Raw genomic sequence first — 14,630 nt, 5'->3', positions numbered from 1 at the left:
GTGAAATAAATCCCACCTCTTGTAGAAATGAATTTAGGGATTGGAACCCCCAAGAATCTGCCTATACCCGATTGCAGGAGCTGATAAATGGGACCACCGACAGTTAAGGTCTTAGCCCTTGCCATAGGTTATAGTTGTTCTGGTTCTCATGTGCTTCCTATTTCAGTGTTTTACTGATACCACCAGTCCCCTTCTGCTTTGATTAGTAAGAATCAGTGGTAGTAAAATTGTAGTCTAGGAGCCTGAAATCATGACTGTCCTGGGAGAGAATGGCTGCTTTGTGAAAGCAGATCCTTGTAAGCAGAAAGCGGGACAAAAGGAATGGCAGTTTGATACTGCATTCTTATTTTGTGGGTAGACTTATTTTATCCTTAATGAACCTTGAGTGGGAAAGTGAAGATACACACAAACTAGTGTAAAAGCTATCTTGCACAAAGAGCATGGTGGAAAATGAATTTTCGAAGCCACAGAGAAACAGTCTTTTTCATGTTAAAGTTTTGTGATTCAGGGCCATTTATTGAGCACACCTGAAAGTGAATTTGCATGTTTCTTTAATGCAGTTAATAAACCATTTGTACAGAGATATTGAGTAATAAATAAATGAGATTGATACATATATAATTGAAATAGCTTCAGATGGTACCCACAGTGCAGTCATCTCTCCACTTTTTTTCTTTTTTTTTTTTTTTTTTTTTTTTTGTCTTTTTTTTTTGTTGTTGTTGCTATTTCTTGGGCCGCTCCCGCGGCATATGGAGGTTCCCAGGCTAGGGGTTGAATCGGAGCTGTAGCCACCGGCCTACGCCAGAGCCACAGCAACGCGGGATCCGAGCCGCGTCTGCAACCTACACCACAGCTCACGGCAACGCCAGATCGTTAACCCACTGAGCAAGGGCAGGGACGGAACCCGCAACCTCATGGTTCCTAGTCGGATTCGTTAACCACTGCGCCACGACGGGAACTCCTCTCCACTTTTTTTCTTTCCCTTTCCCTGGGAGATCTCATCTGGTTCCATGTCTTCAAATATCATCTATGTGGTAAATTTATACCTGCATTTCAGAATTGCCAGGCAAAAATAAGAGAGTATGCTAGAAACAAGAGTGATATAGCTTAGCTGAATAGGAAAAGAGGTGAAGAGACAGAACCGTGGATGTAAAAATGATAGAGGACTGCATTGTCTTGCGAATGTTGCTTTGGAAAGACAGAATTGTGGACATGAAAGAGTTTAGTAAATTATGCAGCAGGAGTTTTAAAGTGCACACTCAGTGAGTTTGGGTTAGAAAAGGAAGCATTAAGCTAGGATAGGAAGGAGGAAGCAGTACACCCTAAATAGCAGAATGCAAGGGGGGAAATTTTTGGCTATGGGAAATGGTGCTAAACAGAGTAAAACCGGGAGGTGAAGCATTGAGAATTTAGTAGGGTGATCACCTGGAGATGGGTGAGCATTCATGACTCAGCAGTGCTTAGCTAAGACCTGTGCACCTTGAACGAATGTGGGCTGGTGTTCCTTTTCTCTGTGTTCATTCCGCTGGCTGCTGGAGTCTGGCCATGAGAACTTTGTGCCTTGGCGCACATAAGTTTAGTGCTGGCATGCAGAAGCTGTTCTGTGTGTCACACACAGGTGAAGGGAGAATACAGTGGTCTTGCTTGAGAATCCATAGGTTGTGACAATTTAGCACAGTATTTAGCTTGAATGTACAGTGTGTTTTGCCGACAGAATAAATACAATTGTACTTTATGGTTTGATTCTTGGGCAGAACTGAAGGACAGCCATGGAAGATGGCAGAATTTGTCATCACACTCAACATAAGTGACTTCATCATCCAACTGTAGAGAGTTAATGTAGAAGATGGGGCACATGATAGCTGCAATTTGAAAATGTAGTGGATGACATCACTGGTCACACTTGGTAGCGGTGATGAGGTGGAAGAAAAAGAGGTGGGTAGGGACATGAAGGTGACATTGAAATGCAGCTTTGGATCTTGCACGAGAGGGTGAGTCAAGAACTTTAAAATATCCTCACTTAAAAAAAAAATCTTAGGCTGGTGGGGAGCAGAAATATGGGTAACACCAACAAATATTCAAGTATCCAGTTTATTATTAATATTTACAACCCATCGTATAGCTTCTGCTTTTGTATTTTTTCATGCTTGTTTCTTCCCTTCCTGTAATCATTCTTTCTCCACAATAGAAAACATTTTCCTTTTGCAGCGAATGTTTTCTTCTTATCAAAAGCTTTCTTGAAATTCTCCCATTCTAATTATGTACCCAATTTGCATTTTAATGTACTTCTTTTAATTTTTCACAGCTAGTATTTTAGGTTGTTTTAAATTACTCATAAATAATTCCTACATTGTTTGTGTGTGTTTATGTTTCCTATGGAGCAGTAATTTTCAACTATGGTCATATTTGGGGGGAATATCTGTGAGCGGTATTTAACCCCATCCTCAGATATATGATTTATTTAGGAGACCTAATTTCAGGAGTTTTTAAATCTCCAGTAAGTGGTTTTAATATGGCTTTAATGTATGGACAGGGATGAGAATCACGGAATTAGACTATTTTCATTTCTGTTTTTTTGAAATTTATTGGGATAAAGTTGACTCACAAAGTTGTGTTAATCTCAGGGGTACAGCAGAATAAACTCTGTTATACTTGTCAATTTCTTTTCCCAAACAAGCTACTGCACAGTTCTGAGTAAATTGACTCTTTTCATTTCTGAGAGTTTTTACAGGCCCCTTAAATGATTTTAATGTGGCTTTAATGTACAGATAGGGGAAGAGTCATTCAGTTGGACTGTTTAAATAAGAATATTTGATTAGAAATGAGGCATGATCATGGCTTACCACTCTCTTTCACTACACTTTTTATACAAATGAAAAATCCTACCCTGGGATTTGGTCAGGACTATTGCAAGTCTCATTGAGGGAGATGTCACGAGGATGCCAACACTTGGTAATGCTTGTCTGCAACACGGCATTTCATGTATAAGTCCCTGAGCAACAACATGTCAGAGCTTTATGTGTTCTCTAAAATTTCGACAACTCTTTTCTGCATCAGTCAGTTCATCAATGTGTTTTGATTGATGAGTCACAGGCAGCCTTTTCATGAGCTCTTTCATCACTAAATACAGGTTCTTTTCTCAATGAAAAGTCCCAGAAGTGAAATGAATCTCCTGTACTTGGGCACCTGGTAAGGCTGATGAAAATCTTGGTTGTTTTGTTCCTTTGTAGTTGTTAAAATGGTTTCTGTAATCAGACACAGGTGGCCACATTTATTCTGTTTAAGAGCTGGAAAGATGGCTAGGAAAATTTCAGGTATAACTTTTTTTTTTTTAATTTCTGGATTTATTTTATATACCATCTGCTGATTGATAGCATTTTTCTTTATGATATTATCTTTCAGAATAATTAAATCTGTTTGTTATTCCAGCAAAGGCAATCCCGAAAAATCAAATGTTGCTGCTTTTGATTGTTGGAAAAAGTTGCAGTATCTGTTCGTTTATTCAAGATTATAATCCCTGTTTGTTCAGTCACTGCTTCGTTTCTCCCTTTAATGATCACTTGCTTAAATTACATATTCATCCAGTACTCACTGTGCAGACAGAGCTGAGCAAGGTGCTGTGAAACATGTCCCCGATAGCTCCAAGACATCAGGTCTCTTCTGCCAGTGCAGTGTTTGCAGATTCCACCCCTCTTCTCCCAGACTGGCAGACTCATTTACTGTGCAAGTTCATTTACTACAAAGAGATGACGGCTGTGCTCCTAAAGCCCTGCTAAGCCTTGAGTTGATGCCCAGATACTAAAGTTATGGTTATTTACTGAGATATAGGTGGTACCCAAGGGAAGTTGTATGGAGGAAGAAGTACAGATATTGTCATCAGGTAAATGTGAAGCACAATTCTGTGGCTGACTTTAATGTGCTGAATGGCAGTAGATGTGGCATTAATTCTTCCTAACCCTAACTGGTAGAGTTGTTTTGAGGGTTAGATCTAGCAGGTTATTGAAGCTTTCTAGTACAATGCTCAAATAGCAAATGGTGTCAGCAATATCTGACAATATCACAATGGTGTCAGCAATATTATTATTGGTATTAAATATTAAGGGATAATCTAGGTACTGTTTTTCCCTTGAATGTTTCTGCTCTCAGCAAATATCCAGTCCTTTGTCTTGGTGAACTGAACTGGACATTTATTTTGTTTCCTTTTTCACCACAGAGTTGAGTAGTGTTGGCTTGCACTCCTATCTCTGTCTTCATTTCTCTAGGTTTGTCATTGACTATATCTGCTTAATTTTCAGATTTTGATTCTAGATTTGGGAGAAAGAAGGAAAAGAGTTACCTCATCTCTACTAGTATTTAACTTTTTTTTTTCATTTCAACTATATTAAGATCTTTAATTCAAATTGTGTTCCTCTGTAGTTCCAAAATCAATCCTTCAATTTGTTCTTAACTCACAAAATGGAAAGATGGCTTATGCCCCTACTTCTACTTTCTGGGTAAGAGATGCCAAGGAGTTCTTCACTTCCATAGTTGCCAGGACATCTGCAAACCACAAACATTGGGAAAGGCATAGAAACCACACAGAAGATTGGTTCTGAAAAGCATCCATAAAATAAGTAGGAGGATTAATTTAAAAAAAGACCAGTTCTCAGTTTAAGGTTTTGCCCTGATCTCTGCTCACAGGGGTGAGACATATTGTTTGGCAACAGTGTAAATTAAATCCTCTTTGGGGGGTAAATAAACTTGTTTGGGGAGAAAAAAAATAGAATAGTTTATCTGAGGTTGACTCATTTTACTGAATACTGGACTATTTCTACAGGTTTCTGTGGTAACTTCTCTATAGTCAAGATGTGAAGGCTCTAGGACTCTACTGACACCTATCTCAAAGTACTCAACCTTCAGGGTAGTATTCTTGAAGAAATTTTCCCAATATAAGGTCTTACTTTTAGCATAAAAAAGTCTCTGAAATAAATAGACTATCTGGAAAGAAATCAGGTGGTCCTCTAAGTTTGAAGTTTGACTATTGCTTGAATAACCAAGAATTCAGGAACAATGTTAGGCATCTAAAGATAAAATTTTAATTGTGTGGGCCCTGTTCTCATAAACTTTACAGACTAATAGGAATGCTAGACATTGAGGACAAAAAAATGAATCTAAAATGTAAATATAATGTTTTAAAGTTGTGTCAAACTGATATTAAATAAAAGGCAAGGTGTTATTAAATAATAACAAATGTGTATCCAAGCTAAGCTAGGAAGCTATGTATGGAATGCTTTCCTTAGGAAATGACATGCAAAGCAATTTCTGAAAGAGCTGGTGTTTAGTAGCTCTGAAAGTACAGGGACATATTTAAGTAAATTTCAGTCTCTTGTGATAGCCTTTTTTTTTTTACTATGAAAAGCCATGTTGCAGAAAAATAATTCTTTTTCCCAAGGCTTGTTGAGATATAATTTAAACTTGGAAATTCATCAGTTTAAAGCTTACATTTTGGTGAATTTTGGTAATTGTATATATACAGTGATGAAAACCCCACCATAATCAACTGTAGAACTTCATCACCTTTAAAAGATTCCGCATGCCTACTTTCTTGTTACCTTCTTTTAACAGATGGATCCAGAACCACTTACCTTTTTTCACTACAGAAATTTCTATTCCTAGGCTTTCATATAAAGGTAATTAAACAAAAAACCCATGGCCTTTCATTTCTGCTTTAACTTAGCATAAGGTTTTGAGATTCTTACATGTTGTTAATGTTTGTTATTTCATTCATTTTTATTGCTGATCAGTATTGCAAAGGAAGATATCTGTTCACCGCATTTGTTAGTATCATGTTAAGATAGTGTTGTATCCACTCACATTGTTTGTTAATAGCACATCATACTTTTAAAGAATCTTTCAGTATTGGGAAACTATCAAGATACATAATATTCCAAAGTTTTAATTTTCACTTGAAATTTTAGATTTTATCATGGGAACAGGTACTGTTTCTTGTTATCCTTGGAGTGACTGACTTCATTTGTTTTTGAGGAAATGTTTGCCAGATGTCCAGATCTGTTTAAGCATCATTCACCTATCAGTTGTGCTTTACTTAAAGATTGGTATTCCATGGAAAATAATTAAACTCACAACTCAAATAATTGCCCATGTGCTTTTCCTTGAGACAGCTATCTAACATGTTAAACTATGCTCTCTCAAATTGGAATTACAAAGAATTTAATCAGGTCTGAGATTTTATCGTCTTTACAAACTAAATTATTATGCTTCTATAGTTCTGGCATGATAGAGGAAGTCTTAAGACTTTTGAGTCAGAGGTAGAGGATATAACATTTTACTGACAGCAGTAAGAGTAAACAGAGTTTCAGCGTATGTGCTAGGTCTCTAAACTCCAGTTCCCACAGAGAGAAGTGAATAGGTGCGGGAGATACCAGCATATGCAGTGGGCTGTGTTGCAGGAAAAGAACCCTGAGCATAGGGAACTTGAATGTTGTAAGAGGACAAAGTCTCCTTGACCTTTGCTTCAGTGACAGACCCACCTTTATTAACCTGAGGAGTGAACAAACTTCCTTTTGCTTCAGAGGAAGACATGATCTATACCAAGCCTATTTGTAAGAGAAGGACAATTAGTGTCTCATATGATAAGAAATCCGTAAGTAGGAGAAACCAATGGAGAACTGTCTCTCAAAAAAGATCCATTGCTAGTTTCTACACGTTTTTTAGTTTCTGGTGAATATATGGCTTGGTTAGCAGCTTTGATGAATAAGCTGAGCTTGGGACCAAATCTGTTCAATTTTGTCTCATACAATTTTAAGCCTCCAAGAAGCAGGGTCAGACCAATGTATGTTATTGAACTCAACTATTCCATTAAGATCTCTTTCCCAAGGAGCTTAACAAATCTCATAAAGCATCAGGGTGAACCTTAGAAATCCAGTTAACTTTCTGCATAGCTTCAGTTGGCTTTTTCATTTAGACTAAGGCGTTGCCACAGAAACAGCAGAATGTATGTGGCATTGTACAGACCTTCTCTTCAGTAGTTGTTGTAAAGCTGGTTTGGTGGTGCTGAATTCTCTTAACTTTTGCTTCTCTGAAAAGCTTTTGACTTCTCTGTCAAATCTGAAGGAGAGCCTTGCTGGGTAGAGTATATTTTTCATTCTATGTTCCTCCCATTCAATCAGCTGATATCCTTAGGGTGTTCCTTTGTCTGTTATCTGTTGCTTTTCCCTTATTGCTCTTGATATTTTTCTTCACATTTAATTTTTGTCAGTTTGATTAGTATGTGTCTTGGCATGTTCCTCTTTTGGTTTACCCTGTATGGGGTTCTCTGTGCTTCCCCAGCTCGAGTGTTTCCTTTCCCATATTAGGGAAGGTTTTGGCTGTAATCTCTTCAAATATTTCTGCTGGTCCTTTTTCTCTCTCTTCTCCTCTGGGACCCATATGATGTGGATGTTGGTGTGTTTAATGTTGTCCCAGAGACTCATAGACTGTCCTCAATTTTTATCATTCTTTATTTTTTCCTTGTGCAGTGATTTCTACCACTCTGTCTTCTACCTCACTTATTTGCTCTTCTGCCTCTGTTATCCTCCTATTGTTTCCTTCTAGTTTATTTTTCATTTCAGGTATCGTGTTACTCATCTTTGCTTGCTTGTTCTTTAAATCTCCTGACTCTTCGTTAAATATTTCTTGTAGCTTCTTGATTGGTGTCTCCATTCCTTTTCCGAGATCTTGGATCATCCTTGCTATCATTACACTGAATTCTTTTTCAGGTAGATTGCCTCTCTCCTCTCCATTTAGTTGTTTTGGTGGGTTTTTATCTGGTTCCTTTGTCTGAAACATGTTTTTCTGTCATCTCATTTTGTCTGACTTTCTGCCCTTGTGGTCTCCTTTTCACAGGCTGTAGGATTGTAGTTCCTCTTGCTTCTGGTGTCTGGAGAGTGAAGCTGATCCAGGGGCTTGTGCAGTCTTCCTGGTGGGAGGGACCAGTACTTTTCCACTGGTAGGTGGAGCTGGGCCTTGTCTATCTGATGGCTAGGGTGTTTCAGGGAGTTTGTTTAGAGGTGGCTGTCAGTTCAGGATGCCTTTAGGCTGTCTATCTGGGTGTGATTTTTTTTGGTGCAATGGCTGTTTTTAATATGGAGGCCTTTTGAAAAACTTACGGTTTCCAAATTAGATAGGTTGGGGGGTGGGGGAGGCGCTGGGGGTTTGGGATGGAAATGCTATAAAATTTGGTTGTGATGATCATTGTACCACTATAAATATAATAAAATTCATTGAATAATTAAAAAAAATGAATGCCTGCCATCTGTCTCCTCAGTGTATGCTGGCTGTTATGTCCTTAATAGGAGATGCGACTGATGGTGTTGTGGCTAGGGCCTGGGTACCGAATTGGCCACCTCTTTGGAGGAGGCCTGTCACTGCCCTTTCACGGGGAGGGTCTGCTCCCTAGTTGTTGGGGGAGGAGCCACCAGATATTTTTTGAGCTGTATTTCTGCTCTGTGGCATGAGGTAGGCAGCATTGGACCACTCCTACCATGAGAAGAGCTCTTGAATGTTCCTCATCTAAAGCTGTTCACCTAAAAGTATGCTCTATTGTGTCACTTTTCACCTGTTGTGAGGGTTCGTGAAGTTCACCATTGTTGGCATTGCTATACCGGCAGTTGGCCCTGGTGTATCTTAGGCATTGTTTAAACCATGCCATCCGCACAGATCTGATGAGGTCAGTTTGCAAGGCTGCAGTCTTCATGCCCCTGGGCCTGTTGTGGGAGCTGTCAAGACGGCTCGGACTCTAGCCTTGTCCAGTCCCCATGTGTATGTGCCCACAGAGCCCACGGATGTTAAATCCAGACTTAGCTCGGCTGCAGGAGAACTTGTTGCCTGTTGGGATGTTTTTCAAAGGCCCTGGATTTACAAAGTTGGCACTGGAGGTGTAAATCTGTGGTTCCCACAGCCGGGAGGCAAGATAGCAGCTCTTCCTCCTTAATTTCAGGACTCCTGATGCTCAGCTGTAGTTACAACATCTACCTCTGAGTGTGGGAAACCTATCAGTGTCTGCTCCTAGGTAGCAGGAAAACTCAGGAGCCTATCCAGAAGGGAGGCAGGTAGGGCAGCAGTCAGGACTCATTCTGCACTCAGTATAGTGATGGCAGAGTCTGGTGCCTGCTTGCAGTTTTAACAGGGTATCAGGGGTTCTCTGCACTCCCAGCACAGTTAGGGCAGAGCCTAGTGCTTGCTGGCAGAATTCACAGGATATCTGTGACTCCCGGATCTGCTGGGACAGATGGAGCAAGGCCAGGTGCCCACTTGCATTTTTTTTTTTTTGTGGGAATTACTGGTGCTTGAAAGCTCTTTGGACAGTGGAAGTAGGGCCTGGCCCTGGTGGCAGTTTTTGCTGGAATATCTGGTGTTCAGACATCTCAGGGATCTCAGAGGCAGGGCTTTGCACCTTCTTGCAAGTCTCCTAGCACCTCCCGGCCTCTGGATCTCACAGTGGTGCCAGAGGTCCGCATCTACCCGGTACCCTAGTAGGTGGTTTCCTGTTAGGAGAGAGTGCTCACCGAGGAGGAAGCTCTAATGACAGTCCTGCCCTTCTCCTCAAATGCCCCCTAACAGAAGTGTACTGCCTCTGTGGGGAGACCTGGTGTCTTCTCAGTACACCGTCTGGTGTGATTGTCCAGCCTCTCCAGGCTGTCCTCACAGCCAACCCCATTCATCTCCCTGGGTCTGACTTCAGAATCCTGAGTTTCACCTCCCAGCCCCCACCTCCTCCTGGGTTGTGAGGAGGGGGAACGCAGTGCCGCAGTGCTGACCCTCTGCACGATTACTCTTTATTTTGCTCCTTGCATACTGCCTGCTGCTCATTCCTCCTGGGCTCCAAAGTTCCCTCTCCATTCAGCCTGGTCGCCCTTCTGGTGAGAGGGCTTCCCAGGGTGTGGGAATGACTTTTTCTCCCTCACGGTTCCCTCCCCGGGGTGCAGGTCTCATCATGGTTCCTTTTGTTCTCTCTCCTTTTTCTATTTTTCCTTTCTTTCCCCCCCTTATCCTGCTCAGCCCTGTGGGGGTTTTCTTGCCTTTTCGGAAGTTTGATGTCTTCTGTAGGCCTTCAATAGATGCACCTTGTGAATTTTTCTATTTGGAGATGTATTTTTAAGGTTTTAAGGGAGGAGGTATCCTAACTCCTAACTCTTTTGCCATCTTGATCCAATCCCCCTTAAGGTATTTTTTTTAATGACAACCCATAAAATGCAAGTCATAATGTTTCCGTGAGGAAGGCCCCAAAAGGCATTGCTCCCAAACAAGAATTACAATGCTTTGGGATTTGTTAGTGACCCTGGAGGAAAAATACTGTTAACCATTGTTGAGGTCCCCACATAAGATCTCTGTCACTCGGAGGCATGAGTTGATGTTGCCTCCTGCCTCCTGATTGATCTGATGCTTATCACTTCAGATAAGTGAGTGCTGTTCTTTGGAGGGAATTGTCTGGGGACGGAGCCATAGCAAACCCAAGAGTCAGTTAAATTTTGTGCTCAGAGTAGGTTTGGTGAGCTCATCAGGGCTTTTCCCCCTTTTGAAGAAGGCCCTGGAGGTTATTTTGAGAGAGATTAACAGTGTTCATCTCCTTCTTGTACCTTAACCTGTCTGAGTTGTTCCCACTTCATATGTTTGGATTACACCTGTTACTGCTATAAATCAGAGTGGTCCATTTCAGTTACTATACCTTCCCTTTCCAGTTTTTTCTGCTCTTCACCTACTTGTACCCAACTTTGTGGCACATGGGATTAGGTGCAGGAGGAACAAGGATATTATAAAACTCATAGACCCATTATGATCTCTGCTTCCACCTGAGCCACGCAGGTGAAAACAGTATTGTTCTCAAACAAGGGGTCATTTTCATTATTACCTCGAAACATACAAATCCAACGGAATAATCCAAGCAGCTGAATGAAATTAAATCTCTTGGGCTCATGTTTGAAAAGATTGCTATTCAGAAAACATTCCAACTAGGCAATACAGTAATAGTTGAAGAATTCAATGCCTTACTTTCTATATTGATTGGAACACGTAGTCAGAAGATGAAATAGGGGAATTAAACAGTCCTAAAACCAATTGGACATACTACTATAGAACACGCCACCCATAACACAACCAACATAGAACATTGTCCCCGTAACAGCAAAATACACATACACATTCTTTTCAAGTACACGTGGAATAGTTCCAAGATAGACCATATGCTTAACTATAAAACAAACTTTTTTATTTTATTTATTTTTTTTTTTTTGCCTTTTAGGACTGCACCTGCAGCATCTGGAAGTTCCCTGGCTAAGGGTCAAATTGAAGCTGCAGCTGCCAGCCTGCTTATGCCATAGCCATAGCAGTACAGGATTTGAGCCATGTCTGTGACCTACACCACAGCTCACAGCAATGCCAGATAGTAACCCACTGAGTGAGGCCATAGATCAAACCTGCATCTTCATGGATACTAGTTGGATTTCTTTACTGCTGAGCCACAATAGGAACTCTGAACCTTAGTATTTTTTTAAAGCATTCTCCAACCATAATAGAAATAAAATTCATAATAACTGAAATAAATTTGGGAAACTAAAAATAGGAAATAACAAAATCCACTCCTAAATAACCAGTGCATCAAAGAACAAATCATAAGAGAATTCAAATAATACTTAGAGGTAAATGTAAATGAAATACATTATATCAGAACTTAGGAGGTGCGGCTTTAAATGCTTATGTCATTTGTAAAATCTATATTAAAGGAAAAAAATCAAATCAACTTAAGTTTCAGGAGTTTGCATTGTGGCTCAGGGGAAACGAACTCAGCTAGTATCCATGAGGATGTGGGTTAAGGATCCAACATTACTATGAGCTGTGGTGTAGTTCACAGATATGGCTCTGTTCCACTGTGGCTGTGGAATATGACACTAGCTGCAGCTCCAATTTGACCCCTAGCCTGGAAACTTGCATATGCTGCAGGTGCGACCCTAAAAACAAAACAAAAAACCCCCAAAACAAACAACTTGAGTTTCTACCTTGAGAAACTAGGAAAAGAAAAACAAACTAACTACAGCTAAAGCCAGCAGAAGGAAGTAAATCATAAAGATTAGAACAGAAATAAACAGAAAATAGGAAAACAATAGAGAAAACCAGTTAGGTCAAAGGATGGTTCCTTGAAAAGATCAACATATTTGACAGACTTTTAACTGGACCAGCCAAGAGAAAAATTAAAGGAAAATCAAATTTCTAAAATCAAGTTTGAAAGAGAGGACATTATTAGAGATCTTACACATATATAAAAATAATTATAAGGAAATACCATGAATAAATTAATGCAAAAATTAGATAACCTTAAGGAAATTGACAAATGCCTATTAAGACACAAACTACCAAGGCTGATTCAAAAATAAATTGAAAATGAGTAGACCTATAACAAAAGAGATTGAATTTTTAATAACATTTTATTTTTTCAGAACTAGTAGTCCAGAACCAGATGATTCCACTGTGACTTTTACAATGTTTAAAGAACGATTAACTACAGTCTTTCATAAAACTTTCCAAAGAGTGGAGTAGGAGGAAACATGATTCAGTGAATTCTGGAAAGGCAGAATTATGCTGAAACCAAAACCAGAGACATCACAAGAAAGAGACACGTGTATGGAAAGAGAGCACATCCATCAACAAGCTGATGAAGAAATCATAAATGTTTTGTAACTACAAGAATCTCACCTACTCCAATATATTAGCATTTACCTGATAGATTCATCTACTTATAACCTGGTAATACTGTATATATATTTATTACTCTATGCTATTTTCACATTCTTTACTGAATTTGGAGTTTAGAAGGGTGATAACAAAGAAATACTGACATTAAAGAAATACAGCCTATTTAAATTAAGATACCACTAGGTTTCCTGTGATTCCTTTTACTATGAATGTCTGTTCATCAGTCTATTTCTGAATATGTATACACAGTGACAGTATTTACAGTAACTTTCATTTACTGAATTTGTTACTGTAGCCAAATTAAAACCTGAAGAATCAGAGTAAAATGTTATAGTATTTAGATGAGAAATTATCATCTTTGAAGTCAGACGAGAGTTGCATTCTGGCTTTATTCCTTAGTATTTGTGTGACTTTGGCTGGTTATTTAATCCTTTTTCACCACAGTTTCCACACCTGGAGCATAGGCAAAGAATTTCTGCATCATATGCTTGTTTTGAGCCATAAAGTAAATGAGGTTGAGAGGTGTTTGCGTACAGTGCCTGTCACATATGGTAGTACGTAGTACTTAGTAATATCAACATTAAAAAATTATTAATAAGTGCTCTATTTTAGAGAATTCCTTTAAGAACCAACCACTTATTCCGTCAACTTCTGGACTTGATTGCCAGAAGTCTACATTCCAACCCTTACCTTCTAAAATTCTGTTTCATGTAGGCAAGGAGGAGTAGAATAGAAATTTATATTTTGAACATATACCTCTGAGACTGCTTTTATGTTTGTGGTAACCTGACTCTTATCATTTCTTTAAACCAAAAATTTCTCTCAAGATAATTATAGGAAAAACTACATTTAGCAGTGTTTGATTTTGCTGTCATATGGAAAAGGACCACTGTTTTTTTTTTGTAGTATCTAATATATTTACTTAAATGATTGCATCACCAATGTATTTCTTTAGAATGATGGTTCACAAAGCCTGGAGCACCTAGCTTTTACTTAGCATTATAATGTCACCAACATGATTCTTTGAACTCTGAATTTTTAATAAACAGTCCACCAATATTTTTAACCCACCAAAGGACTTACAAACCACTTACTTAGGTATGACACATCTAGACAATACTTGTAAGATGTGATCATCTCCTACAATTATAGGCTGCATATGAAACATTCTACCAAAACTTACTCTTCACAAATTAAACAAAAGAATTAGTACATGTGGGAGTTACCGTTATGGCTCAGTGGAAATGAATCTCACTACAATCCATGAAGATGCAGGTATGATCCCTGGCCTTGCTCAGTGGGTAATGATCTGGTGTTGCCATGAGCTGTGGTGTAGGTCACAGATGCGGCTCGGATCTGATGTTGCTGTGGCTGTGGGGTAGGCCAGTGGCTACAGCTCTGATTTTACCTCTAGCCTGGGAACCTCCATATGCCTCAGGTGCGGCCCTAAAAAGATTAAAAAAGAAAAAAAAAAAAAAGAATTGCACATGTGCAAATCAAGACTCATCAGATTAAAAGTTATTTTGTTGCCAAGCAGTTGACCAACACAGAACCTGACATTGATATTTTAGGGTCCTAAGATAGAAAAGATAGTATCTGTTTAAAATTAGCCTAAGAAATTCAGTAGTATACTACAGTTCTTTATAAGCAATTTCAAGGGGATTACTATCAAAATTCAATTTTAAAATGATTCTCAACATATTAATGAAGGAGATTTCAATTTATTTCCCCTAACTGGGTCAGAAACACTAGTCCGATATTAAATTCAGAGGTTGTAATATTTTATGATGTTTTATTTTCAAAGCTCTGTGTGCCAAATTAAACCTTGGAAGGAAGTTGATGTACCATTTGATTCTGTAATTATTGACTTGGCCATGGGCAAGCTGCTCACAGTAGATAGTTAT

General features: G+C 39.2%; 1 protein-coding gene across 8 annotated transcripts in view; it reads left to right on the top strand.

The window, feature by feature from the left end:
• LOC106507797 (uncharacterized) overlaps positions 1-14,630 on the top strand; it is a 137,618-nt gene that overhangs the window by 33,894 nt on the left and 89,094 nt on the right. For 7 of the 8 annotated variants that reach the window (XR_014813821.1, XR_014813822.1, XM_084973952.1 and 4 more), the window contains one exon: positions 1,755-1,935. The gene's annotated coding sequence lies outside the window, so the exon portion shown is untranslated. Of the gene's footprint in view, positions 1-1,754; positions 1,936-5,604; positions 5,670-14,630 lie in introns of all 8 variants that reach the window. The other variant, XM_084973954.1, reaches the window with a different exon arrangement.

Source organism: Sus scrofa, chromosome 8, assembly GCF_054392235.1.
Source record: "Sus scrofa isolate SSC_HxYL_T2T_F1_AM1 chromosome 8, Sscrofa_HxYL_maternal_Yorkshire_Landrace_v2.0, whole genome shotgun sequence".
Lineage (NCBI taxonomy): Eukaryota > Metazoa > Chordata > Mammalia > Artiodactyla > Suidae > Sus > Sus scrofa.
Note: the sequence above shows the minus strand (reverse complement) of the source record. Positions and strands in the feature narration are given on the sequence as shown.